Consider the following 25371-nt stretch of genomic DNA (forward strand, 5'->3'; position numbering starts at 1 on the left):
CAGGAAAATGGACCTATGCAGCACACCGGCGTGAGTTTCCTCTGTAAGTCAAAAAGCCCAAGGTGAACTGAGACATAATATTGTTGAAATTGCAGTTGCTTTATTCAGAGTTCAGGTCTGCCATGTGTTGAAACAGGATCGTTCATTAAATGTGAACTTTCTAAAAGCAAATACAGAGATTTAAATGCCATTACTTACTGGTTCAGGCCAGTTAACATCGAATTGTGCCATATGTGAATCAAATGAGCTTCACACCCCTGTTGTACGAGAAACAATCTGCTGACATGCAGAAGTTTTTGAGATATTTACTGTCATCTGGCGAACTGCATCGTCACTGCATTATGCTCAATACGCTCAATAAAAACCAGACAAAAGATAATTCAGCTTCAAATTCATTTTTGTCTCTCAACCTTTCATTAGCCCACTGATTAACACCCTGCCCTGAACACTGAGCAAGGCATTAGGGTTTGGATGGGTAATAGTCTCCTGGTAAATCTGAGATTAATCCAAAGCTTTACAGAGAAGAAGCCACATTTTGAAGTGGATCTCTGGACTCTCAGGCAGCCAGTAGGCGTGACGTCCGCAGTGTCAAGAGATCCAGGTGTGATTTTCTGCTCTTATGTGATCCAGATCAAACCTGCTTTAAGATATTATAAGCAGGAAAAGACGAGTCCATTCAGATATTTTTAGACTGGATACATTCCTCATTAATCTGTGGAAATAAATCCGATATCTGCCAAAGTGAACAATGTAAAATCCAGCACCGTGGTCAGGTGAAGAGGTCACATGACTTCTCAGTCGTTGAGCAGAGGAGGAAACAATTGCAGCACGTAGAAGATATAATTCTGACCCCTTTCTTTCTTCTCTGCCTAAAAATCCAGCTGAAGTTCGTAAACTCAAATCCAGTTCGAGCTCACACTGCATCAAAAGGCCAAGAGGACCTCGACTCGACCGCCACTTCCTCCGCTGTCCTCCAGAGTCCTGGTCTGTTCTCCCTCTCTCTCAAGGCTCAGCATTACATAAATCTCTGGACGGGATTCATTGTCTTCCTCTAGGCTGTGAGATCCAGCTCAGCCGCTGGTCTTACAGTACAGTCGCTGCCGGTTGTCGCCGTGATAAACAATCAGCCCTCGTGAGAAAGACTTTGATGCAACTGTCTGAAAGCCCTCTCTCTGCTCAGAGCCAGGATGTGTGTATTCCTCCTCAGTCATTTCCTGTCTGGACGGTTGATTTGGGAGAGCATCACGAGGCTCGTTCGTCGTCTCAGGTATGAACGCCATGGTTCCGTGCACGACGCGCACGGCAGAGAGGAAATTGCTCATCAACTCAACTTCCTTTGAAGCTTTCAGATTTATATTTACTGAGGAAATATCTCTGAGTGGGTCCGTTTGTGCTGCTTGTTCATTTTAGATTCATTTTTCTTCCTAAGGTTTGAAACTGAAGCTAATAAGAAGAAAGACAAAGATACTAAATCGGGGGTGTCAAACACATCGCAGTTCAGGGGCCACAGTTTCATCTTGAGTGGTCCAGGCCGGTAAAACATGGCCGAGTGTTTTGGGACTCGGGTTCGAATCCCAGTTACTGCGACTTGCTGAAGTGAAAGGAAGCAGCTCAAAAGACACGACCGCGTTAAATAAATACAACATGTCTTTTCAAAAGCTCTCGGCTGTAACTCACAGACCAGGTGTCTCTAATGCCCCCCCCCGGCCGCCCCCGCCCCCTGCAGACCGGCTGTCCTCTTTGTCACCCTGACCAAACAGACCGCACTGCAGGGCCATAAACTTCAGCTGGTTCTGTTTTGGCCACAGACACACACACACACACACACACACACACACACACACACACACACACACACACACACTCTCACACTGAAGACAAGAACAGCCGCTCAGAAGAATGCAGGTTTCTTTGTGAATGAAACTGATGCAACATTTCAACTTTCCCTTCATGGTCGTTCTTAACTGATAGTTTTTTCATCGATGTTTTTTCACTTTTCAAACGTGCGCTGCAGCAGATCTAAACGCTGAAATAAATCCATATCAAGTGTGTCAAAAGTTCCTAAACTCTGAATAAATAAGCTGGTTTACAGTGAAGAACAATCACCGTGGTGAGATGGCAGGAAGTATATTTTCTGCCTAATATAATCATTTCAAGACACTTTGACAAATAAAACATGAATCCCTCATGAAGATTTACTGAATAGAAAAGTCGGAATCCAAACCTTCAAAGGAGAGACAGTCGGCCTCCCCGATATTTGATTTATTTTATTTCTTGAGAGGATGAACCTCTTGGGATGAACCACCTTGTTCCTGAGGAGACCCTGAAATCCACAAAAACACAGAAATTACACGTATACGACAGATAAAGTAGTACAGACATTTTAGAAAACATAAGATACAAAACTCATACAAACAATAAACAGTAAACATACAACCCACAAACACACACCTCAAAATCACAACACACACACACACACTCCTTCACACACATCAGCCACACTCACACACACCATAAACACACAGCTCTCTGCAGGCATTACTCAAACACGCTGCGCCACAGATGCTGCTGATAATGATAAATGAATAAAAGAATAAAAACTGTAAATAAATCATTTAAAAAAAAATTGCAAGCAATTGGAACAAAGGTAGTTTTAGGATATTGAGCTGTGGCATTTTTAAAGGAGGTTATCAAAACAAATCAAATTTCATTTATAAGGCACTTTTCAAAAAAAACAAAAAAACAAAAAAACTCAAAGTACATTGTAGGAGGATGGGAGACTGTTCTAGTTTCCTTTTTAATTCATGGTACAACAAAAAATATCTGATTGGCCTGCTTTAAACTGTAAGAACAGTTGAACGGGATTAAGTATCGTTTCGACTAATCAGGATAACTAAGATCAATACATTTAAAAATAATCAGTAACCAGTGGAGCTGATGGAGGACGGAGTGAGTCAGGACAGCTGCTGATGCAGCAAACAGTGACGAGTTCTGAAAGGACAGCGAAGGAAAAACCTGCTCTTTGAGAAATGTAGTCTTTTTAGAGATTTTTTAAAATAATGAGTTCTGTTTGTTTGTTTGTTGTTTTAGGATTGACTCTAAAAACTGATAAATTGAACAAAGTAGGTCTGTAAACATTTTTTCACAATCCAGAAAGGATGAACAACGGGGTCGTCAGTGTAATCTTCAGTAACGGCAAATCATGGTGGGGAGATTCGTCGCCTGGAGACACAAACATATAAAGTCAATACTGGACTTAAAATTCCTTCCTGGTCAACAAAACCTTCTCCAGAACGGCTCTCGGCGGCGCTGTGTCCGGGTCCTCCGTTTGAATACTGGTTGAGGTTGGAAATAAAGGCTGATCTGGAATCGCAGCGCCATGCGCCCTCCTGAAGACCCGCAGGTGTTTATTTAGCGGCGATGTCTTTCTGCTGTTCCTCCAGACGTCAGTGTGAAACGCTGCAGTCGTCTCCGTGTGACGGAATCCAGACGGGCAGTGAAAGCACATCTGAGGGAAGACGGCTCGAATGGTGCATGAATCTCCATCCACCTCTTTCTCTGCGGCTCGCTGGGACACGTGCACACGTACAGGCTTCCACACACACACACACACACCACCAGGAATGAGCCATCGCTGAGAGAGCGAGCCGCTCGCCGGTGATTTAGGGCCAGCAGACAGCGGTGGGGGTAAAGGTCGAGCTCGGGGTCTCGTGCTATCTCCCTCCGTTCACCAGCCCATAAATAATCCCGCAGCCACGGGGAGGCCGGGTCGCAGATGACAAATGGAGAACGGAGGGACGATGTGTTTGGATGAACGGACGGACAGAGCCGGGACGCAGAGGACAGACAGGTGTGGGAAACGTCCAGACGTCCTGCTGGGTCCAGCAGAAAACACACACACCGCTCAGCTGGTCGTCCTCCGTTTGTTTCATGACTGACTGCTTGTTTAAATCCTCCGTGGATTCCGTTGTTTCAGAAGAGTCGTCTTCTCTGCTGTTTAGTGTTTGTTAGCCGACCATGTTTTTTTTCCGTTGTGAGGATCTGTGACTGATTCCATATGAAGCAAGTCGCTCTGAAAAGCCTCGGTCATCCGAGAATGACAGGAGCTGGAGCGCGTCTGCTTCACGACGGCCTCTTCAGGGGAGGATGGTGTCCGGCATGAACACAGACGTCTGCGACGTCTCCAGAGTGAACGAGGAGCGAAGAGACAGACGGCGAAGGACATCCTGGAAATCAAATACAAGTCTGACTGAAGATCAGGAGGAAGGACGTCCTCAAACGGTCAGCTGGACTTTAATGAAGATACACACTTTGTCTCCAAGGAATCCCGGCAGCGTAGGAGTGTGTGTGTGTGTGTGTGTGTGTGTGTAAGAACATGGAGTCTGATGAACAGAAGCCTGCCATCACAGACGACTCGCACTGAGTGTGTCTTCTGCAGTAATAATGCAGGGAAGACGCTCTAATAGCTGGGATTAACGATCGACCAGGAACATGCAGATGAAGGAAAAGAAAAGTGTCAGTGAGGAGTTTCGCGGAGTAATAACCTTTAAATTTAAGCTTTTACTGAAACAGTTGGCTGGACAGAGAGAGACAGCAGCTCTGCAACACCTGTGTCTTTTTCACTTAATACAAAAAACATCAAATATTTGAGCAGATGAAATTTAACAAAACATAAATACATCATTAATTTCACACTCAGTGTCTTCAGCAGGCCTGGGCTGGAAATCTACAATCCAGGCAGCATTTTGGATTATATATTTTTTTAAATCATTTAAATTCACTCACTAAGACCATTCTACTTTTTATAAACTGCTTTGTTAATTTTTAAAGACTTTACAAAAAATGTCCATAGATGAATGAAAAATAACGAACATTTCAGCCCTTAAATCTGCATATTTGCCAAAAAGCAGGAATTTAATGCTTAGTTTCCATATCTGTGTAAAATGCTGATTTTATGAACATAATTTTTTATCCTTTGTTAAAATGCAGTTTCTTAAATTATATTTTTTATTGCATGTTTTATGTATTTCTGATTTAAAGTAAATTATTTAAATATATATACTTTTTTAATTTACCAAGTGTTCATATCTTATGAAGACTCTTCTGAGTCTCATCGCTCGGGTCCTCCCTACTTGCTTCGAGAATAAATAAAGTTGGATTTATTTATTTTTTAACTTAAGTCTCTTAAATATTTGACTGAAAACATTGACTGAAGGTGAATGAACTATCTGCATTACCTTTAAGAGGGAAGAAAAATAACTGATATTTGAGTAGTTCATACTTTCATGAGTATTATAATCAGTTCTACTTGTCAAAGTGATGAAGTGATATTTAACATTTGCTCCACCTCCTCTTGTCCTGGGTTTATTTTACCTGTTGAGTTGAAAACTCAATAATTCGGTGGGATTAGTTATAAAATGAAGGCCGTGATGCTGGAAGTGGTTCCACCGGGAAACAGTCTAGCAGGACGGAGTGAAGCGGCGGCTCTTTTTCTCTCCTTTCCCCTCACTTCGCTGCGTCGTCGACCTCCGGGCGTCGTTTTCCTCCTCGTTGCATCTCGTCAGACTCCTCCTCGCCAGCAGCGCCGCCGCCGCCGCCGCCGCCCAGCTTCTCACGATCCCTGTCGGAGAGTCACCCGGCGGGCTGTGAGAACCACCGCCGGGCCCGGCTGCTGGAGGCCTCACGCCGCGGCGCGACACACACACTCACACACACACACACACACACACGCAAAGACAAACACAAACATGTCACAGAGTCAGAGTATCATGTTTACACACAGAGCCAAACAATAATTGTACATGTGGTCTCTTTCATCTGATTTTTCCCCAGAACCCCCGTCCTTCCTCCTTTTCGGTCCCAGAGGAATCGTGCACAGTGTCAGATCTGCTGGGCTTCATGTTCACACTGACAGGGAGTTTCCTCCCTGCAAGCTGTTACTCTCCACACCTACACATTATTTTGTTTTTCACACATGAACATTTTCTTCTAAAAGATTTCAGACTTAAAAAATAAGCAAATGATGTAAGTTGGACATTGTCTTCAGTTTATCTGATTAATTTCTTGAGGTTTCTGATCGTGAAGATAAAGAGACGACGTTTCACTGAGCAGTTATCAGGAAGAGAAGTCGAATTCGGCTCATGTGCCGTGTGTGTAACTGTGAAAAAGAGAGCTGCGCTCGACACTCGAGCTCTGCATAGATAAACATTTGTTATGATGGATTTAGCCTGTTTTCTTCTGAATGTGGAATCTTCAGAGTGATCCAGGTCATGCAGAGTGCTGAAAGGAGTTTATGTTCATAGATTAATGAGGAGTGAGGACTGTGATTTATAATGTCTGAAATGGAAGGTGTCATAAGTGCTGATCTACAGTTACTGTAACGGAGACACTTCCTCAGCTGACTCCCCACCAGGAAACAAGCTCAATATCATGATTTCATAAATGCATTACGTGTTTGACTGTTTGACACGCCGACGGGTTTGTTATTGGTTTGCTTTCATACAGAATGCAGCACAGTAACATTCCATCAGAGACATTAGGACCCGGCAGGTGAGCTGCGTTACTCACAGTTATCCAGTGAAAACTCGTCGGTTTTGAGTTTTAGTTTCAGAAAAATGTCATGTTTACGCAAAAATGATGTTGGCCTGCACGGAGACAGCCGACCACAAGTTGGCGCTGTGGCCTCTTTTTGTCATGAAACCTGTTCACACAGAGAATAACACCCTGAAAACATGAACAGTGACGAGAACAGAGACGATCGTTTGGACGACGACGAGTTAGATTGTTATTCCAGTGACTTAACTGTAAAACTACAAAGTCCAGGAGAAGGCGGACGGGGGGTCACAGGGTCATGACCCTCTGGAGGAAAACGCTGACTGTCCATCTCCTCAGAGGATCTGTTCCCCGTGGCGCTCATGGCTTGCCGTCATGTAACGGGAAAACCAAAGTCTAACCGAACTTCAATTGACAACACTTTGAAAACAACTGATTATTTCCTTTTTATTATTTTTTATTTATTTCCAGTAATTTGGGCACCGATGGCTGATTTATCGTCTCAGTCAAGCTAAACGCCTTTAAGATGGTCGTCACCACCAGAAGGCTCTGACCCTCCTCCGGACCGTGTTTGGGAACCTGTGGACATTGGCTTTGAGTCTCACTTCAGTTTCAGACAAACTCCCCCAGGAATGATTCCTTCTACTGTTTTCTTTTTTTTCTTAAATCGCAGCTTGGCTTCCTCTGCGATGGCGTCCGTCCTCAGAAAACGTCTGACCACAGCCCATTAGCAGCGCCGGTGACTCTGAGCGGGACGTCATCCCATCTGTTTGTGGTCCGAGCCGTGAGGCTGAAGGCCATGAGAAAACAAAACAACAACACTGACGAGGCCAGAAACGGCTCCAGTCTGGAGCGTTTACCCAACACGGGTTCCCATGACTGAGCCTTCCTCCTCCTCCTCCTCCTCCTCCTCCTCCTCCTATTATTTGACTTCCTCCCTCCTGCCTCCATCATTAAATCTCACCCTGTTCTCCTCCTCACCTTCGTCTCCTCCCACTCCTCCTCAGGTCCTGCTCGTCTCCCTCTTTCCTCCTGCTCTCCTTGTCTTCCTCCTCTCTGATAAGAGAGGGTCACTCCGACTCTTTCACCAGACTTATCACAACAGAAAGCATCCGTCTGGGCAAAAGTGCCCACGAGCAAGACCCTGAGCCCCCCCCACAGGCGAGGGTTATCTTCCCCAGCTCGATGTGACACCTGGTTTCTCTGAGGAGGACAGACAGAGACGCCGGTCCTGATGAGCAGAGTCGGCTTTAAAGCAGCATTTCGAATTATTACAAAAAGCTCCTTTAAACTTTTGACTTGTTTTAGACTCAGATCATCTGTCAAGATTGATTTGATTGATTTGAACTGAGTGGGAAGTTTCCACATGCAGTCTGATGTTTCTACATGTACAGTTTCTGATGTGTTTAGCTGGACTTCAGACAAAGCAGGAGCTCATTTTGCTCTAAATCCTGGAGTTTAGGGTTGAGCGCTGTGACGGTATAACACCGTGTGACGGTGTAAAAGCGTATACCGGTTGAAAATTTGCCACACCGTTCATACCGGAGAGACAGCAGATGTCTGCTGCAGCTCTCTGAGTCAGTGTTCAGTCGTCTCACTCGCTAACAGGACAGCCGGAGCGCAATTGTTTGGGTGCATTTGTGCAGTTTCACAGCGTGTCCTGACATCATGTGGGGTTTGTTCGCTGCGTTTCATTGGTCAGGTAAGCACAGGGTGCGCTGGCGAACAACACCAGCGTCTCCAGGAGAGGTGGGAGCCATAATGGCGGATGCAGAGACTAGCGGCTCCGGGAGTGACGCTAAAAACTCAGGGGTTTTTTTTCTTTCATTATGTGATTTTTTTTTTTTTTTTGATGATTGAAGTTATATAAACCAGAGTTTAAAAAAATAAGAGGAAAATAAGCAAATGTGACAGTTTGGTTATTTTTAAGCAATTATTTGAATTTACAGGGGAAAAATAATACCGTGATACACACTGTTACCGAGATATGACATTTCTGATACCGTGATATAAGATTCTGTTCATAGCGCCCGACCCTACTGGAGATCACGGGAAATAACGCCAAGACACCAAACAGCAAAAGAGAGACAAACCAGAAAAAAGCAGAACACACACAAGATGCACAATATATACCACAGCCAGCAGGTGAAGACGATCACACACACTCACACACAGGTGAAACACATCAGAGCAGCAATCAGACCGGAGGAGGGGAGGAGCCTGAAACCAGAGTCTGAAGCTCTAATTACACCTGAAGCTTTGGCTGTGGACCGTGGCATGTGAAGCACATGTGAAGGATACAGGGCCGGGTTTACAGGACAATGTTTCACATGACAGAGCAGCGTTTTTTGAAATTTTTATTTCATAAACGTTTCGCATTCGCACGTCAGCATTTTGAAAAAGGACGTCTGTTTACACGGAGCAGAAACACTGGAAAAGATGCAGTTAGCATGCCAGGCCACAAGTTGGCACTGTTGGTTCTGTTTCTATTTCTATTTCACAAAATCACACAAGAATGCAGGCGGTGAGCAAAATGCTATAAGCATTAGCGATGGTGATAACGGTACACTGCAGTGCAGAAGAACTACCTCCTGGTGCACATGTGCAGTCGCAGCATTTTCTAAAAGTTTTCCGCCATTTTCACAGTGATGGAATCAGAGCATCAAAAAGTTCCACCATGGGAACTGTTTTCCAAACTGTCTGTTGCCGTTGGCTCTGAGCGCCGTTGTCGTATAAACGGACACTCAAAGCCCAGAGAAGGTTTTGCGTTGTCACTCAGATCTTGTGTGAACGGCGCCTCAGTGAAGCTTTCTGGAGTTTTTCACCTGACCTGAACCGGAGGCCATGTTTACAGACAGTCGAGCAGATATTTGTGTTTCTATGTGTTCAAAAACAATGTTGCTGTTGTTTTGACAAGTTCCCATAATGCTTTGCATCTTGGTCACATGATGCAGCCGTCTTGGCTTTTCTTGTAGCTTGTAGTTCGTTAAAAGAGCCGGTCGTAAGAAGTTAAGCGTGTAGCTCACAGTAAGAGCACATCTGTTTCATCACAAATAAACAAATGTTATGATCGGTATTGGTGGGCTCACTTTCAGATCGATCTCAGAACAGAGTCTCTCCGCTTCCATGGTGAGGAAAGACGCTCAGTGGAACAGCTGTGTGGAGATGCTGCGGCGATTTGATGCGTTTTCTTATTCTCCAGATCGTCTACTAACTCATACATACTCAAAAAGTATGTAGTGCAAAGCAGTGTAACGATTATAAAGCAAACTGTTACTGAAGGATACGAACAGATCTGGCTGCAGCTCTTTGTTCATCACTTTACTTGAAAACATTTCAGGTGAGAATATAACCACGGAATACGTGTTGAGATCATACAGAAAATTGATTAATTCCTTTTTTTTTTCCTTCTGTATTTGGATGGCTATGGATCACGATCAGCTCCAGTGTTTACAGAATGTTTACGCTAAGCAGTGCGGGTGAACACAGCTTTAAAGTTATCTTCAGTGTGGACAGAGCCCTATCAGGAAAACTGGCTCCAAACCTGACCGTCTGAAGAAAAATGACACATGCATTCGACAGGAGAGGGGGAGTGGCCAAGACGCAGAAGATGTTTCCAGCTGTACTGTTTCTGATGCATGTCAATTTGTGTTCGTTAATCGATTAGGTTTCCTCACTAAATCACCAACTGCTGCAAGACTGACCTGAAATGACGCTTCTGTCAGTTACTGTGACGCTAAACTCTCAGCTGTCTGCATGCACCACAGGTTTTCCAAATCTCCACTTTGGTCAGAGTTTTCAGATGTAATTGTTTTTGATCATTTGTAGCTTCGTCTATGAGGAAATGAATCAAAGGTCCAAACGCATTGGAATGTCATGGTTTTCCCTGAATGGGGCTGAAGAGTCAGATCAATGTGAGTTTAGACTGCTAATACGACCATTTCCTGTTCTAACACACACAAACACAGACACAGACACACACACACACACATATATACACACACACACGCACGCACGCACATTGCTGCTGTCCTTGTTCCTAAATGCTCGCTGTGGCTGTGATCCTGTACAGGTGGTAACTTCATCATCAGTGGAGAAAAGTGCTATAATTAGACCAGCAAGAGTGCATGCACACACACACACACACACACACACACACACACACACACGAAGGAGGACACATTAGAATGGAGAAATAAGGAAAACAAGCTCTAAGAGGAAAAAAAAAACAGAAAAAAGGCAATAAAGTCCATTGTACTGAATCCCCACATAAAGAGCGAGAAGCAGACACAAAGAGCAAAGTTACAGAGAAATGCAGTTTTGTTCTCGAGGCCCAGCCGCAGCTCCAGCCTTCTTTTAGTGTTCCTGGCTGCGGACCAAACACAGTCTGACTGCCTCCCGTGGGGAGAGTAACTCCAGGCCTGGATTCCTTTCTGCTATTTCATGTTTTCCTCTCTGCCGTCTTCTGTTCCCGGGGACACAGTCTGTGCACAAGCCTCCACGACAGGAACTCCACCGCCGACTTGTAAAACACACCGTACGGGCCGCTGTAAGTATTATACAAGTGCACATAAACACACACGGGCAGGCTCTCTGCTTTACGGCATGCGAACACGCTGCCATCGACCCCCCCCCGCCTCAGCGGCCTGGCTTCTCGTCTTATTTACATTCCTCCGACGCCGCGATTGGAGGAGTCGGGGAGTTTGGGAGGGACCGAGGCAGAGAAGAGCGAGGGTCTTACACAGACAGGAGTCATTTCCGCTGTGTCGGGGAGGTCTGCGAAGGGTCAAGCCTTCCACAGCCCCGGCTGTGTGAATCACATAAACACCGAGTGGAACCCTCCCACAATGCACCGGGAGACGCTCCTCCAGTCCTCCCACAGCAGGAGACACACTCTCCTCTTACACTCCACTTTCTACTCTACCTACTCTGGTTCTGCAGCGTCCGTCCTGGTCAGAGGGAGTTTTTCCTCTCCATCGTCTCCTGCTTCCTCGTGGAACTCTTGTTTTTTCTCCATCAAAGTGCTTTGAAATGACTGTGTTGTATCTGACACCATACAAATAAACCTGAACTGAATCAAACTGTTTCCACTTATACGATCGCGATGTGAAAAATAAATAGAATTTCCTTTATGAAAGGCTGAACTGGGAAAAACACGTCCCTGTAATGGAAAAACTTTTTGCATTAATAAGGAAAAGCGACTTTGATTGTTTGGTTCATTCCAGCAGCAACCTAATTAACAACTAGTAATAAATGCACAGCAAGCCTTGAAATAAAAACAAAAAAAACCAATGGATAGAATTTGTTTCTTCTTTTCTTTTACAAAATCAAACCAATCAACAGTAACTTTGTCTACAAACTCCTGTTTCGAGAAAGAAGGGAACATGATTACTCCTGATCTAACTCTTCTCTTGTTTTACATGTGGGTTTGTGTGTTTCCACCAGACATTATTAGAGTACATGGTTTTGTTAGTCAGTTTTATGCCAGGTGGTTTGATATAAAGGTTGATCTGTCACAATAATGTCCTAATTTTGACTTTTTTCAATGAAATAAAACATATAATGTAAAAACTTGGTGTATTTGATCCATTATTACAGTAACATTTTGCAGATATTGTAACGAGTTATTACATGATTGAAGTAGTGCTTAAAAATCCTTTCTGAATGTAATAGGTGCAGCAAACAATGCAATAATACAGGACTAGAGCTGCATTTCTGGGAAATAACAGCTTTTTGCAGGGCTTTCTCACTTTTCATCATTCATAAGAATATATCTAACTCTCCTGGGATCAGTTTCATCACATTTTAGTTCAACTAACTCAGCGAGTCATTGGACCGACTCAATAATAGTAATAATGTAAATAATGTAATACAGAGAAAAGCAGCGGAATCTCATTTTCACGAGTAAATATTTACTTTTAACCTTTAGTAACCCCTGAAGTCAGTCTGCTGCTGCTTGTAAAACGTAGTGTTGTGTTCAAGAACACCGAACTCGAGAACGAATCAAGACCAAGAAAAGACCAGGAAGACTTTCAGGATCCCAGCTGCTCTGGAGAGCCACCAGAAAACAGTCCGTGTGCGGAGGCTGGAGAGGAATCAGCACCAGGCGCGTTTGGTCGCATTGATTTCTTCCCATGAGAAAATTCCACCTCGGTGTTTCACTGTACAACAACAGATCAAACACGGCCGTGACGGACCTGCTCCGCTCTGTTTGTTTTCTCGCACTCCTGTCACAGTGTGTTCCTCTTTCTCAACCTTGCGAGTCCGCTGGCGCAAACACAGAGCCGTCCTTTGGCAGGAACGATGCCGCCGCACACTGCGGAGGAGGGACGGACGGCCGGTAACACTCCTCGTTTCTGCTTCAGCACAAGTGGGAAAAACACACAGATCAACTGTTTTCAGCCCAGATAGAGATTATTCACAGGAACGGCAGATCTGGAACATGACAGAGGTGAAACTGAGCGCCTCACCTGCTGGACGGAGGGTTTCAGGCTAAGTAACTGGGACTGACTGATGTAATCACTCTCGACATGAAAATACAAAAACATGCCGTCAGCTTTGTAACACACGAGGAAAACCTGCCTCTGAAGAGCAGAAAGCTCTAAACCTGGCGTTTCGCCAGCTGTCTTGTGTCGACGGGACAGTCTGACGTGCAGCGAGGCGGTTTGGGTGTTTGTTGACGCGAAAAGAGCAAAGCGGTCTGAGCGTCTCGGAGCTGACAGAACCACAACAGTCCCGGTGTGTTTGTTGTTGTTCGCATGTCAGGGAAGGCCTGACACAACAGTCACACACAGCGGCTCACGCACGTCTGGACTCGTCTGACTGACCGTCTGGTTTTAGAGCGCCCGGCCCTCCTCGCCGTGTTCACACGCGCAGCTGCACGCCCGTAGCGTGGAGCTATTCCGCTACCGTTCTTGCGGCTTATCGGCGTCCGTCTGATGCGGCGGCGGCCGGGGTTTCGGGTTTCGGGGTGTTCCGGCGCCGCCCCACGCTTGAATCCGGCGACTCCGTCCGCCGCTCGTTTGCAGCTGAGGCGGCGGGCGGAAGCGTTCGGTTAGCGGTGCACCTGCACTCGCTTTCCCAAGGCGGGGTATTAATACATGAGCTGAAAATGGAAACGGCGAACCGAGACCCCGCACTGTAAATAAAGAGAAATGTGAGAGGCGGGTGAGCGCTCCGGACAGAGCTAACATGCAAATGTTAAAGAGTGATACCTTTGATTTCTATTTTTTTTTACAATCTGACACCATGTGAAGCCAAATCCGGTACAGCACTGATGTGTTTTACAGCTGAACTGTTAAATAATAAGACATCAAAATTACCATTATTCAGACGCCGCCTCCGGCAGAACCAGCTTTGGTTTTATTTACTGTCAGGTGGCTTTAAATAATGTTAATGAACAACCAAACACCAATGCTACAAATGAAAATAAGTAATGTTTCACATAACCAGTTATTCGTTGTATGATTTGAGTAACCATTTAAAAGAAAACACACAGGAACTGTTTGCATAATGTTTCAAATGAAAACTCATCATTTTTGTTTCAGAAAAAGTTTCACATTTCCACGGCAGCGTCAGGAAAACAATGTCCGTTTATACAGAACCAGGAGAAACTCAGAAGATGATGTAGTTACAGTAAGAGGAGGCTGGCGAGCACGGTTTTACTTTTGTAATGAAATCACACATGCTGCAGAGAACAATAAGCTATTAAACACTGACGGTGGGAGAACACAGACACTGGCCACAGACAGTGAAGTTAAGAGCGACTCTCAACTCTAAAAGTGCCGCTGTTGTGATTCTTCAGCAGAGGAACCGTCTATACAGCTGTGGTGTGCACGGCCCGCGGAGGAAAAGTTGTGTTTTCCCCCGTTTACACAGAAACGGAGTGCTTTTCCAAAAGTTTCACTTTGGAAGCATTTTGCAAAAAAGTTGCACTTTCAGCGTCTCTGAGCGCCGTCGTCATGTAAACAGACGTAAATCAGCAGGAGTTTTCCGTTATCACTTGAAAAAGTTGTGTAAACAGGGCCTCAGGCACACACACACACACACACACACACACACACACACACACACAGACCTTCCACCAGGAATCATTGTTAAACACATTTTCAGCTGATTGTCCCAAGAACATTCCATCAAAACAAGACACTGTGAAGGTGTGAATCGTGAAGTTTCAGATTGAGATGCTCCACAGGTTCAGGTTCAGGGAGTTTTAACCCAAAACATTTGTTCTGCGCTGGGATCAAACATGCGCTCTTCAATGTGATGTTGAAGTGGTGATCAATACAATTAGCAGTTCAATCAATTATGTTCCAGGTCTTTGAATTGGTTTCTTCATGAGTAAAGTTGTCACTTCACCAGCCTGAATGCACACCAGTATTCAAGACAGGCTGTTTTCAAGACAGAACTTTAGAAAACCTTCCATATCAGACGCTCCTATTTCGTATTAACTCCAGACCAAAACCTAAAGAGCATCATCGTTCTAGTCGTGAATGATTCCTGGAAGCTGTCTAAAACTCAGCTCCCACTTTGAGACCAAAACATCGACGTATGAAAGCGCCGATTGTCTCACTTCGACCTGTCTCATGAATCCAGGCCTCCGTATTGATCTGCACATAGCTGCGTTATCGTGGTGTTGCTGTGACTCACACTCTGTCTGACTGATTCACTCATTAACTTCAGCTTGAAGCTCGTATTTAATCTGGACGTTTGTGCTTCTTGAGAGAAACTCAATCTTTAAAGTGTCACTAAAACCCCAGCAAATTTGAATGGAAGTCCTGTTCATTTAAAGTTGCTTATAAATCAGGTACCAGGATCATTTCTGAATATATAACTGAATCAGAGTAATAAGTTACTAATGTGACAATGTAATACACTTCACTGTTCTAAAATATTTTGTGCCAAATACCAAAACAAAAAAACAAACGAAACAAAACATTACACACATTTCAAATGGTGCACATGTAAACGAGAGAACAGATAATAAAAAATAACTTAAAAAACTTTAAAATTAAATCATAATGGCAAGTCTGCCCCTCCTGTAAAGAAAATAAGAATCCCACCATAAAATGATTACTGATCTTTCCAAGTCTCACTATGCAAACAAATAAATTAAATATATTTTAAGCTGCACAATCTTAAAGTAAACGGAACTAATAAGTGAAATCACGTGTGCGTTTGCAACGCACTGCATCCCGTTCACGTGATTTAGTTTGTCCATTCACTATCCAGCTGTCACACTTCTTATTCTTCATACTGATTTATGTAATAAGGAGAGTGTAATAATGTGCCAATAAAGCGAGGGTGTGAATTCCTTCATTGATATCAAATGGAGTTAATTTGTTAAGAAAACTTCACTAAACTGATTCTTTTTTCAAGAAATCTTCCACTGGATGCAAAAATGTTACTGTTGCAAAAGGTTCAAATGTTGTACAATAACTGTTTTGGGAATTTACTGTGTCGTTGGCCATCATGGAGGCTCTATCAGCTTTATTGACTCGAATTTAGCTTTTATTTAAAAAAAAATGGGTTGCATTATTATTGTAGTAGTTTCTCTTTCTCAAAAACAAAAGTTGCTGTTGATATTGAATCACTTTATTGTCCCCTCGGTAGTGAAACGGGACCTCCACCCTTCGCGCGCACGCACTTGGAGCGCGTTTTGTCCCTGCGGGGATTGATTTGCTTGCTTTGCAGGTGCAGGCGGTGTCGGGGCCGCGCACTGAGCGCGGGCCGTGCCGTGCCGTGCCGGGCCGGGCCGGGCCGGGCCCGGTGCGCCTCCCACTTCTTCCCCGGCTCGTTTAAGCGCTCGCCTCACTCCAGCGCGCGCTGCAGTTGGAGAAGGTCTGTGCGCCGCTGGTCAGCGGACCTGAGCGCAGCGCACCGAGACGCCTCCTCCCGCAGCCCCGCCGCTGCCTCTGGAGACTTTTTCTTTTCCCTCAGACACTTTTTGCAGCTTTGCATCGAGAGACACGTCAGGAAAGTGGATACCAGGTTTGCGTGGAAGCGGCTCGAGCGCAGCCTCTCGGATTTTGGATTACTCCGTCAAGGTAAACCTCTCACGCGCTTCTGTCGTGGCTGATTTCAGAGTTTGATCATGCATTTTGTTCGGCTGTGTAACTTCTTCCCCTACTCGTTGCGTTGGGTAAACCAGATTATCCGGAGTGAATCGGTTCAGTAAACTTTGACGCTCCGGTAATTGATCCGTCACCGGCTCCGCGTCCCGAGCGCTCCCCGTGCAGGCGCGCGCTCTCCCCGCGGCTCCTCGCATTCCTCTCGCGGGGCCACGGGTCACTATCTCGGGTCAGGATCTGTGGGACGGACGCGGTTCTCGGGCAGCGGGACAGCAGGGAGGAGTGTTTCCCTGCGCGGAGCCGTGGAAACCGGATTAGCTCTCATCTCGGTCCGCGGCGGGGTCGAACGCATCGGATCAGAAGTCGTTATCTGCTCCTCCACGGTCCCGTTTCACCTCCGACCGGACAGATCTCAATTTGGATGGTTGATGGTGACTCACAGAGACTAAATCACAGTTTCCCCACTGGGTTCTGTCAGTTTAGACAGATTACTAAAGTCCAGTAAGAGTGGCTGCATGCGCTGATGAATTCATAGAGATGTGTATTTTATGCGCATTAATCCAAACAATTATACTGTTTCGAGGTTTTGCAGTGTCCCAAAAGATCTACAAGACTTGCTGGAGTCGTTCCTCTCCTGTGCTATCATAATCCTCATGAGTTTAGGAGCAGATACTCTGCTAAGATGACAAAAAGCTCTGTGCATGCAGATGTCTGAGTCCTTTTATGAAAGTGATGAATGAGCTTCTTGGCACGCCTCCTGAATAAATCTAATTAAACACATATTTGGTGGAGTTTCACTCTACCAGCATATTTTAATCATCTTTCACTGTCAGCAAACAGGCTTACCTGCATACTTGGACTTATAAGAAAAGAAACAAAAGTCCGAAACAGCCAGAACTGAAGTAAAACATCTGGAGTTCAACATTCACTGCAGAAATACAACTAATTACAGTTTGATTGTCAGAAATAGAGAAGCTCATCAGCGATATCTTCATGTTGAAGGTTGACTTTGTGACTTCAGACAAATTGTGGGAAAAATTGGATAAAAAAATTGCAAGACTGCTTTAAAAATAAAGCTATACCATGCTAAATATGAGCATGAATTTGGCTTTATGGACATGCCAGTACTGGTAAGATTGTTAAAAACTGTCAGTTTTGATAAATGCAGGCATCATTAGAAACCTATTCTTTATTTTTTTACTTCAGAGCAGTAAAAATCTTTTTCTTAAAATCTTGTTTTGGACAACTTGCAGGACAGTCTTTACTTTTTCTGTTATTTTGAAGTCAAACTTGTGAAAACAGTCTTTTCCTGACATTTACATCCCTGAAATCCCTGATGAGTGACTCCCCAGAGAAAAGCAGCGCTGATCTCCTGTGAAGGCTCAGCGGTTACATGTTCAGAAACGGTCCTCATGGATCCACTTGTCTCATCACGTACGTGTACCTGGACTGCTCACATCGCTGCTGTTGCTGCCTCTTTATTGTGAGTTTGCACCGAGGATTCACATCCAGACTGCTACCTGCCGTCTTCCTCTCCTCTCCCACCGTCTGGCCGTAAAACAAACCCCGAGCGGAGAGCGAGTCTGGGAAAAGCAAAGACTTGAGCGGCCGGAGCGATGGGCCGGGGTCCGCAGCCGAGAGAGGGGAGAGCAAAGCAAACATTCCTCGCTCGGTGTCTCAGCAATTTAATTAAGGTTTTTGTGAGATGCTGCAGCCAGCACCTCGAGGTGAAGGCTTAACCCCGCCGAGCCCCCCCAGCCCTGTTTTCCAGCTCGGGCTAATCCCGGGGGTCAGCTAATAAGTGTCGGGGTCATGCCACCATGACAACTAAATAGAGGGGAACCCGGAGGAAAGCTCCCCAATCAGGGAGTTAATAACCCCATGAAGGAAGTTAAGAGGTACAAGGTGAAGCGGACCGAGCTGTGGATTAGAGTGTGTGTGTGTGTGTGTGTGTGTGTGTGTGTGTGTGCGTGTGTGTATGGATGAGATTTCAGTGGTTATCAGCCACACCGGCTTGAAGCTCCTCTTCTTAGTGCAGTTAAAGTGTGCCCTGTGGTGCTCTGGTGCTCCACACACACACACATGAACACACACACACACACACACACCCTCCCCCCCAGCAGGTCAGACCTCGGTCACTGTATCGCTCGTTAAAGTGGGTTTCTTTTTATGGAAAATAAGAGCAGTGATAAACTTTAAGCTCTTGTTTTCTCATGTCAGTAACACCTGTTGCCTCCTCAACACTTCTCAGTCTAAACTTCCCTGTTTTCTCCATTAACGCCTCTCCGCAGTGCTTTTTGTTCTTTGATTTCAGGCACTGGCTCCGCTGTTTCTGCCATTCTGCCCTCCTCTCTGCTCGTTTGCTCGGACTCGTGTTTGACGTGTGCAGATGTGACACTTTAACCGCCGCCGAGAGCCCCACTTCCAGCCTCGCCCTCCGTCCTCGTCTCCTCCTCCTGTTCTGATTTCTCTTGGATCTGTTTTCCGTCCTGTTTTTGGAGCAGTTGGGCTAATATTTTCCTCCGGACATCTCTTTGATGTAGAGCTGAACGTCACCCTCGCTCCCGCTCAAACCCCACTTACGCTTCTCAGAACCGGATAACAAAAGGATTCTGCAAAAAAAAACCCTGGATTACATTCATCAACAAGTCTTCTTAATATCCACCGACAGCTTTTGAAGGATTCCGCCTGCATCCTCTGCATGTGTCAAACACTGAGGGGGGAAGGTTAGCGCTGTGTGACGGACGGATGGGTTTACATTCCATCAACACAGAAACGCAGCCACACAGTCACCTGAAACATTTCTCCAAGGGAAACCCTTCCAGGCAGAGCATGCAAACTCCCTATTAACTCCCACAAAACGATTCTGGGCGCCGGGCAGCGAGGGTTCTCCGACCGCTGCCCTCTGCTCTCGGCGCGGATTGTTAAGCCGTCGTTTAAAACGCCGTTTCTTTGCTGCATTCTGACGCGCGCACATCCAAACCTGAAGGAGCTAAACACGCTGTTATTTACACGCCTGCAGTTAAGAGTTTTGCTAAATTTGGTTTCTGTTTTCAGCGACATAAAACGGCTCGCGTTACCTCTTTACAAGCTTTTCTCGACACCAGAGGAATTCTAGACCGAGGCGGCGCGTAACAGGCCGAGTCCTGACACGCTCACCAGAGGGGAACCTCGACTTGCCCTCCAGCTCCGTCCCCCCTCCACCCCTGAGGGCTGGTTTAGGGGTTTCTACTCCTTTGCTAAGCGATGAAGCGTGGCTCTCGGAGCCTCCCCCCTCGCCGCACCCCCGCAATGTGTTGAGTAAACACGGCGGTTTGGTAGGAAGGTAAAGAGAGAGAGACAGAGACCCGAGTGGTACCAGGAGACGCCTTGGGGGCTTATCTCCCGCAGACCTGCCAGACTCAGATCCATCTCTTGATAACATGAAGTTGACACTGTTTCTGAAAAGAAAATATAGCGATCCGAGTAGTTTCCAGTGGAAATGATGTTGAAAACTTAAAGGAACCCGGTACGAAGCAGCTGATTTTCCGTCAGGACTCTGTTTAGACCGGCTTTCCTCTTCCTGCTACCGAATCTGTCTGAAGTCTTTGTAGCCCTCATCCTTCAGCGGCAGCCACATCATTACCTGAGGCTCGGAGTGTATCTGTGTGTGTGTGTGTGTGTGTTTGTGTAGGGGAGCCGTCTAGTAGATTAGGAAACCCCCCCCCCTCTTTCCTCTGAGCCTCATTCTATCTTTTCTTTCCCCCTGAGGGCAAATAGTCAGCTCCTACACACACTCTTTCATCCCTATTCAACAGCCCTCATCCCCCCTGCACACACACACACACACACACACACACACACACGCACACACACACCAGCGACACGCCGGGCCCGGGGGGCTGCAGGGACTCACAAAGCACTTCAAAGGGGGGCCGGGGTCTGGACCGGCGATACTCTGAACCGCTCCGACACGCAGCAGGTGAGGAAAGACGCGGCCGGCGGGCCGGGCCGGTTACCCGGGACGCGTGCGGCGAGGTCCCAGCTTGTGCTCGGCTCGACGTATGTGTCGGGACGTGCGCTCGATTACCAGGGACGCCTCCGGGGGAAGTTTCAGGAAGTGTGTTTGTGACTTCAGCGCTCAGGTGTGCGTGCAGCATCATGTCTCGTTTTGCTCTCCTTCTTTTGTTTTTGACAAGTTAACCCCCCCGATTTAGCTGTCCCGGGAGTCGATTTGCACCATTAGTGAAAGAGTTTTTTTTGTACTTGGAAAAAATAAGTTAGGACCTGTTTACATGACAGCGTTTTCAAGTGAAAATGGAAAACCTCTGCCGTGTTTTGGGCATCACTGAAAACACAGGGTGGAACTTTTTGAAAGCTCTTCGCCTTTCTTTGCCTTTGCCTGCAGTATTAATGCTGTTGTGGACATACAGGTACACAATTACATTTAGATGTTAATTCCTATTTAAAGGCTTTACTGAACGAGAATTGTCTGCAGGGATGCGTTTGCTTTTTAGGAAAGTGTCATTAAGTAAAAGAGTAATGAATGGATTTGAAAAATCACGCGAATCACTGAAATCGTCCGAGACTTTGATGTCAGGCATCCTCTCCTCTGTTCTGACGACACATTTCACTTAAAGGAAGGTCAAACAGGTTTTCAGTGAGACTGGAAACTCTTTTCCGCGCAACGGGTTTTCAAATAGTGGGACCTTCATGCTAATTTCATCTTATTCTAGTTTCGATTCAGTTTTTTCAGCTTTCTTTGAGGAATTTCGGCAGAAAGGTGGTTGACTGACTAACAGCTTGATTCTGGACTCTGAGGCATCTGTTATTGAGTTTGCATGTTCTTCTTCGGTACGGATGATGTTCATGTTCGGCATTGATTTCCAACAAAAGACGGAGTTCCTCTACCAGAAGGATAAATGACGGCTTCGGGTGGAGGGGAAACGAGTTTCAGGGACGTTCATCTGCTCACTTTATCCATGTGTATTTATGTTGTTAACACGTTTTGGCTCATTATTCAACCCGACCGTAACGACGTCAGTGTTTGCTGAAGGGCTGTGATTTCGTTTACGACTCCTGATTGAAAAAAAGTCACAAATGCAAATATAATCTGCAGCCAGTCAGTCCTTCTCTTCCCGTCCCTCACACACACACACACACACACACACACATATTTACACACACTATCACGCAGCCCTCCTTGGAGGCCTCGCTGCAGCTGGCAGGGGATTAAGAGGTCAGGAGTCAAAGGGTGAACCAGTCAACTCGCCGACCGGGACAAGAAACTGACGAAGCAGAAGAAACACAGGCGGAGAGAGGGAGGCGCGGGGGCCAGTGTTGAATCAAGGACAAATTTACAAATCCAGATTATCCACGTAAGAAGAAATGGAGCTGACTGAGCCAGCGCCTCGCCGTCCGGTACAGTCTGGTTCCATTCCTGGTCAGACGAGGCTTCGGACCGCCGGAGAAAGAAAAACACACCCAGCCTCAAACATGGAGGCCAGAGAGACTTTTCCACTGTCGCTCTACGTTCACAACAATGACGGTTTATGGATTACATTCCCACTGTGGAGCTGAACTGAAAAACTGGATCTTTAAAACTCATGAACATTGGACAGATCTGCTCCTCTGCATTGAAAAAGCACAGTCAGCTTGTATTGAAGTGATTCTTCTCAGCAGCTAACCATGCTAAGCTAACCGCAAAATCTGTGTTTGGGATTTGTCAGTAGTTCCGCTTCATTCATTCATTTCTTTAACAAGGAGCGATAAAACAAAACGATACGACAAATGAGCCGTATAATACGACGTGTTGAAGTCAGACTGCCGTGGAAGTGAGAGTGTTTCTGCGGATTAAGCGGCTCTGTCTCGTGCGGCCGGGCGCCACTTCACGGCGACAGCGTCGTGCTCGTTTCTGTCGTAAAACAGGAATTCCAATAACAATATGAACCGAAAGCTGAGAGTAATTACACCAGGAAAACATTGTACACACACACACACATGAAAACAGAGAAGAACAACTTGTGAACTTGAAGAGTTTTTGCTTTGAGTCATTAAACAACATTCCCTCCAGCTTGCTAGCTCAACCCGTTTGTTTTCACTGCCTCATCTTTCTCTGGTACTTTACCGGTCCGTGGTATTTCCTCATCTGTACATCGATGAGAACCAAACGATTCTTCAGTAAAGTGGAAACTGGTTCAGTGGTTTGTCTGAAGCAGCTTTAATGTGCGTTTCGTGGGGAGGAGAGCGAGTGTTCGGAGGGCTGATGTGAGACACAGGGATACAGGAAGTGCTAAGTTACACTGGGAATTATGGGACTGTGCACGAAAGATAACATTTTTGTCCTCTGACATTCTCAAGCGCAAACATTTGGTTTTTGGTTTTCTCTGTCAGTGTTCAGAGTCACTGAAAACTCAACATAGAAATTCTGGATTTAAGTCGAAGCACCTAAGCAGAGTTTAAAATGTGGGTGAGAAGCCCTTAAATTTAACAAGTCCATCAAGTTGAGGATTTTGCCTTTTTTAAGTGGAACTTTGCAGCTAATGTAGTTTCTTCTGCAGCTATCGAGCAGTCGTGACTGTGTAAAGAAGAAATGAAGCCAAAGCTATCGGGTTATGACGACATCAATGGACTGCTTGCTTTTGTATCTGGAAGTGCTTCAGTTAGCGGACGTCACACATATTCTGTTACCTGGAACAATACTGCTAACAATAAATCTACTTTATGTGCACGAATCCCACATTTCTAACATGCATGGACTGAAGTTTGTGCTCTCGCATCTCCTCAGATGGGAGACGGTGTGTGTGTGTGTGTGTGTGTGTGTGTTTATTTGCGTCTGTCGTGTGTTCTGCCCCGGTCCGTTAAGCCACGTCTGAAGCAAGACGCTCCGTAAACACAGACGGGCCGGTGCAGGTCCAAAACAAGCAGCCGGCCGGTCAAACGGTACTCCGTACACCTCGAGCACAACACATGGGCCACATTAGAGGAGCGCGGGGTGGATGGAGGGGTTTCACGGCACAAATTAAATGTAATATATCTGTGTCCAGGCCTGATTGGGCGCTGGGTCACTTCACAGACTTCTGGCTTTCACTGATCTCCCTGCTCATTAAAACCTGACTGCTGCCATTATTCACAGGCCTGGGAAGGTGTGTGTGTGTGTGTGTGTGTGTGTGTGTGTGTGTGTGTGTGTGTGTGTGTGTGTGTGTGTGTGTGTACCTCAGGAAGGGGGGTGTTTTGCACCGCTACCTTTGATTGTTTTCATTTACACATTTTGACTTTTTGAAACTGTCGTACTGTTGACTTATCTGAAAGGAACATTTTCCTTTTAGATATTTAGATGATATTCTAAAACAAAATAATGAGAAATTTATCTTATCATCATAATTTTCTTTCAAATATGCAGCTTCATTGGATCATGGTATATAAAGGAGTGTAGATGTGGATTATTGACTTTGTGGTCATTTTATATCGGACACCGTTTGTTTGATTCTTCTTGACGCGTTTTATATGCATGAGAGTTTGTGAAGGGGAGTTGTGGTGCTTCTTTTGTCTTTTTGTAGGTGTTTGAAGGTTTTGTAGTAGTTTCCTTTTGAAGAAAATGTTACGTCATTTTTTGTTTCTGGTTATTTTGCTTCATTTTCTGTACATTCATGTCCATTTTCTATCATTCTGCTAAAGTTTTCAATCTATTTCTGTATTTTACATGTGTCTTCAGGATCATTTTGTACTTTATTCCAGCTCATAATCAAATTATGAAGACGCTATGAAGAGACATCTTTTCGAATTATACTGTTTGTTATTTCGTATTATTCCAATTTATTGCCAAAAAGACAACGGCTTTGTTACATAATCTCATCTATTTCTTTGCTTAAACTCCTCCCAGTATTTTGCAGGATCTGAAAGACACACCTGACATTAGCGGTTAAACACACTCATTTGATAATTGAGTGTGTCACTTTGCATTTCACGGCATCATTAGAAGATCAGCTTGACTTATTAATGCGTGCGGCTGCTTTTAGACACACTACCTGTTCAGGCAGTGAGTTTATGACCAAAACAGGATATCTTAAGTGCTTGAGTAGATCAGGGCTCTGTATGTAACAAACTGGACTTTATTGGAACATTTGTGTTTGTGTGTGTGAGCGGTGCGAGCTGCAGGGCTCCGCTGTCTGTCCCGTTTAATCACACAGGGCCTGGTCTCTATGAAATATGTGACTTCATGTTTTTCCAGCTCAACCTCTCCCACTTCAAAGCAGAAACGGAGCAGCACGCCACTGCCGCGTCTCACTGAAACTATTGTGCGTTTGGCAGGAGATTTGGTGTTTGTGTTTGCCCCCCCCCCCCCCGCCTTTATGTGGACTGCAGTCCGCCGGCGGAGCAGAACGGCTCGCCGGGGTCGACACATGCAGCAGCTGAGAAAGCAAACAACACACACTGCACATGGAGGCAGGTCTGCTCACGGAGCGAACACGACGGCGCTCCGAGGAGCGGCCCGGCCGCTGCAGACGGTCGCCCGTGTTTGTCGAGCCGTCAGAAGAGCGACGCTTCCTCTTGCACGGCTTCATCGGAGGGGAAACCACATGAAGCTGAGAGAGGAAACCGCAGAGAAATCCAGTTTTTTTAAGAGACTGGAGGCAGAATTTACAGCACATGTAGTCCTGATCTGATCTGAAGTGACAGAACGACGACGACTCAATATCTGCTCCGCGTGTCGGAGTTTTTATCTCTTTATTCTCAGTAATGACGTCTAAGAATGAAGAGGATTTGGTCC

General features: G+C 45.6%; 1 protein-coding gene across 1 annotated transcript in view; it reads left to right on the forward strand.

The window, feature by feature from the left end:
* Positions 1-16384: 16384 nt before the first annotated feature.
* LOC115390556 (vasorin-like) overlaps positions 16385-25371 on the forward strand; it is a 29621-nt gene continuing 20634 nt past the window's right edge. Inside the window, exon 1 of the mRNA XM_030094460.1 lies at positions 16385-16598. The gene's annotated coding sequence lies outside the window, so the exon portion shown is untranslated. The remainder of the gene's footprint in view (positions 16599-25371) is intronic.

This window comes from Salarias fasciatus, chromosome 6, assembly GCF_902148845.1.
Source record: "Salarias fasciatus chromosome 6, fSalaFa1.1, whole genome shotgun sequence".
Lineage (NCBI taxonomy): Eukaryota > Metazoa > Chordata > Actinopteri > Blenniiformes > Blenniidae > Salarias > Salarias fasciatus.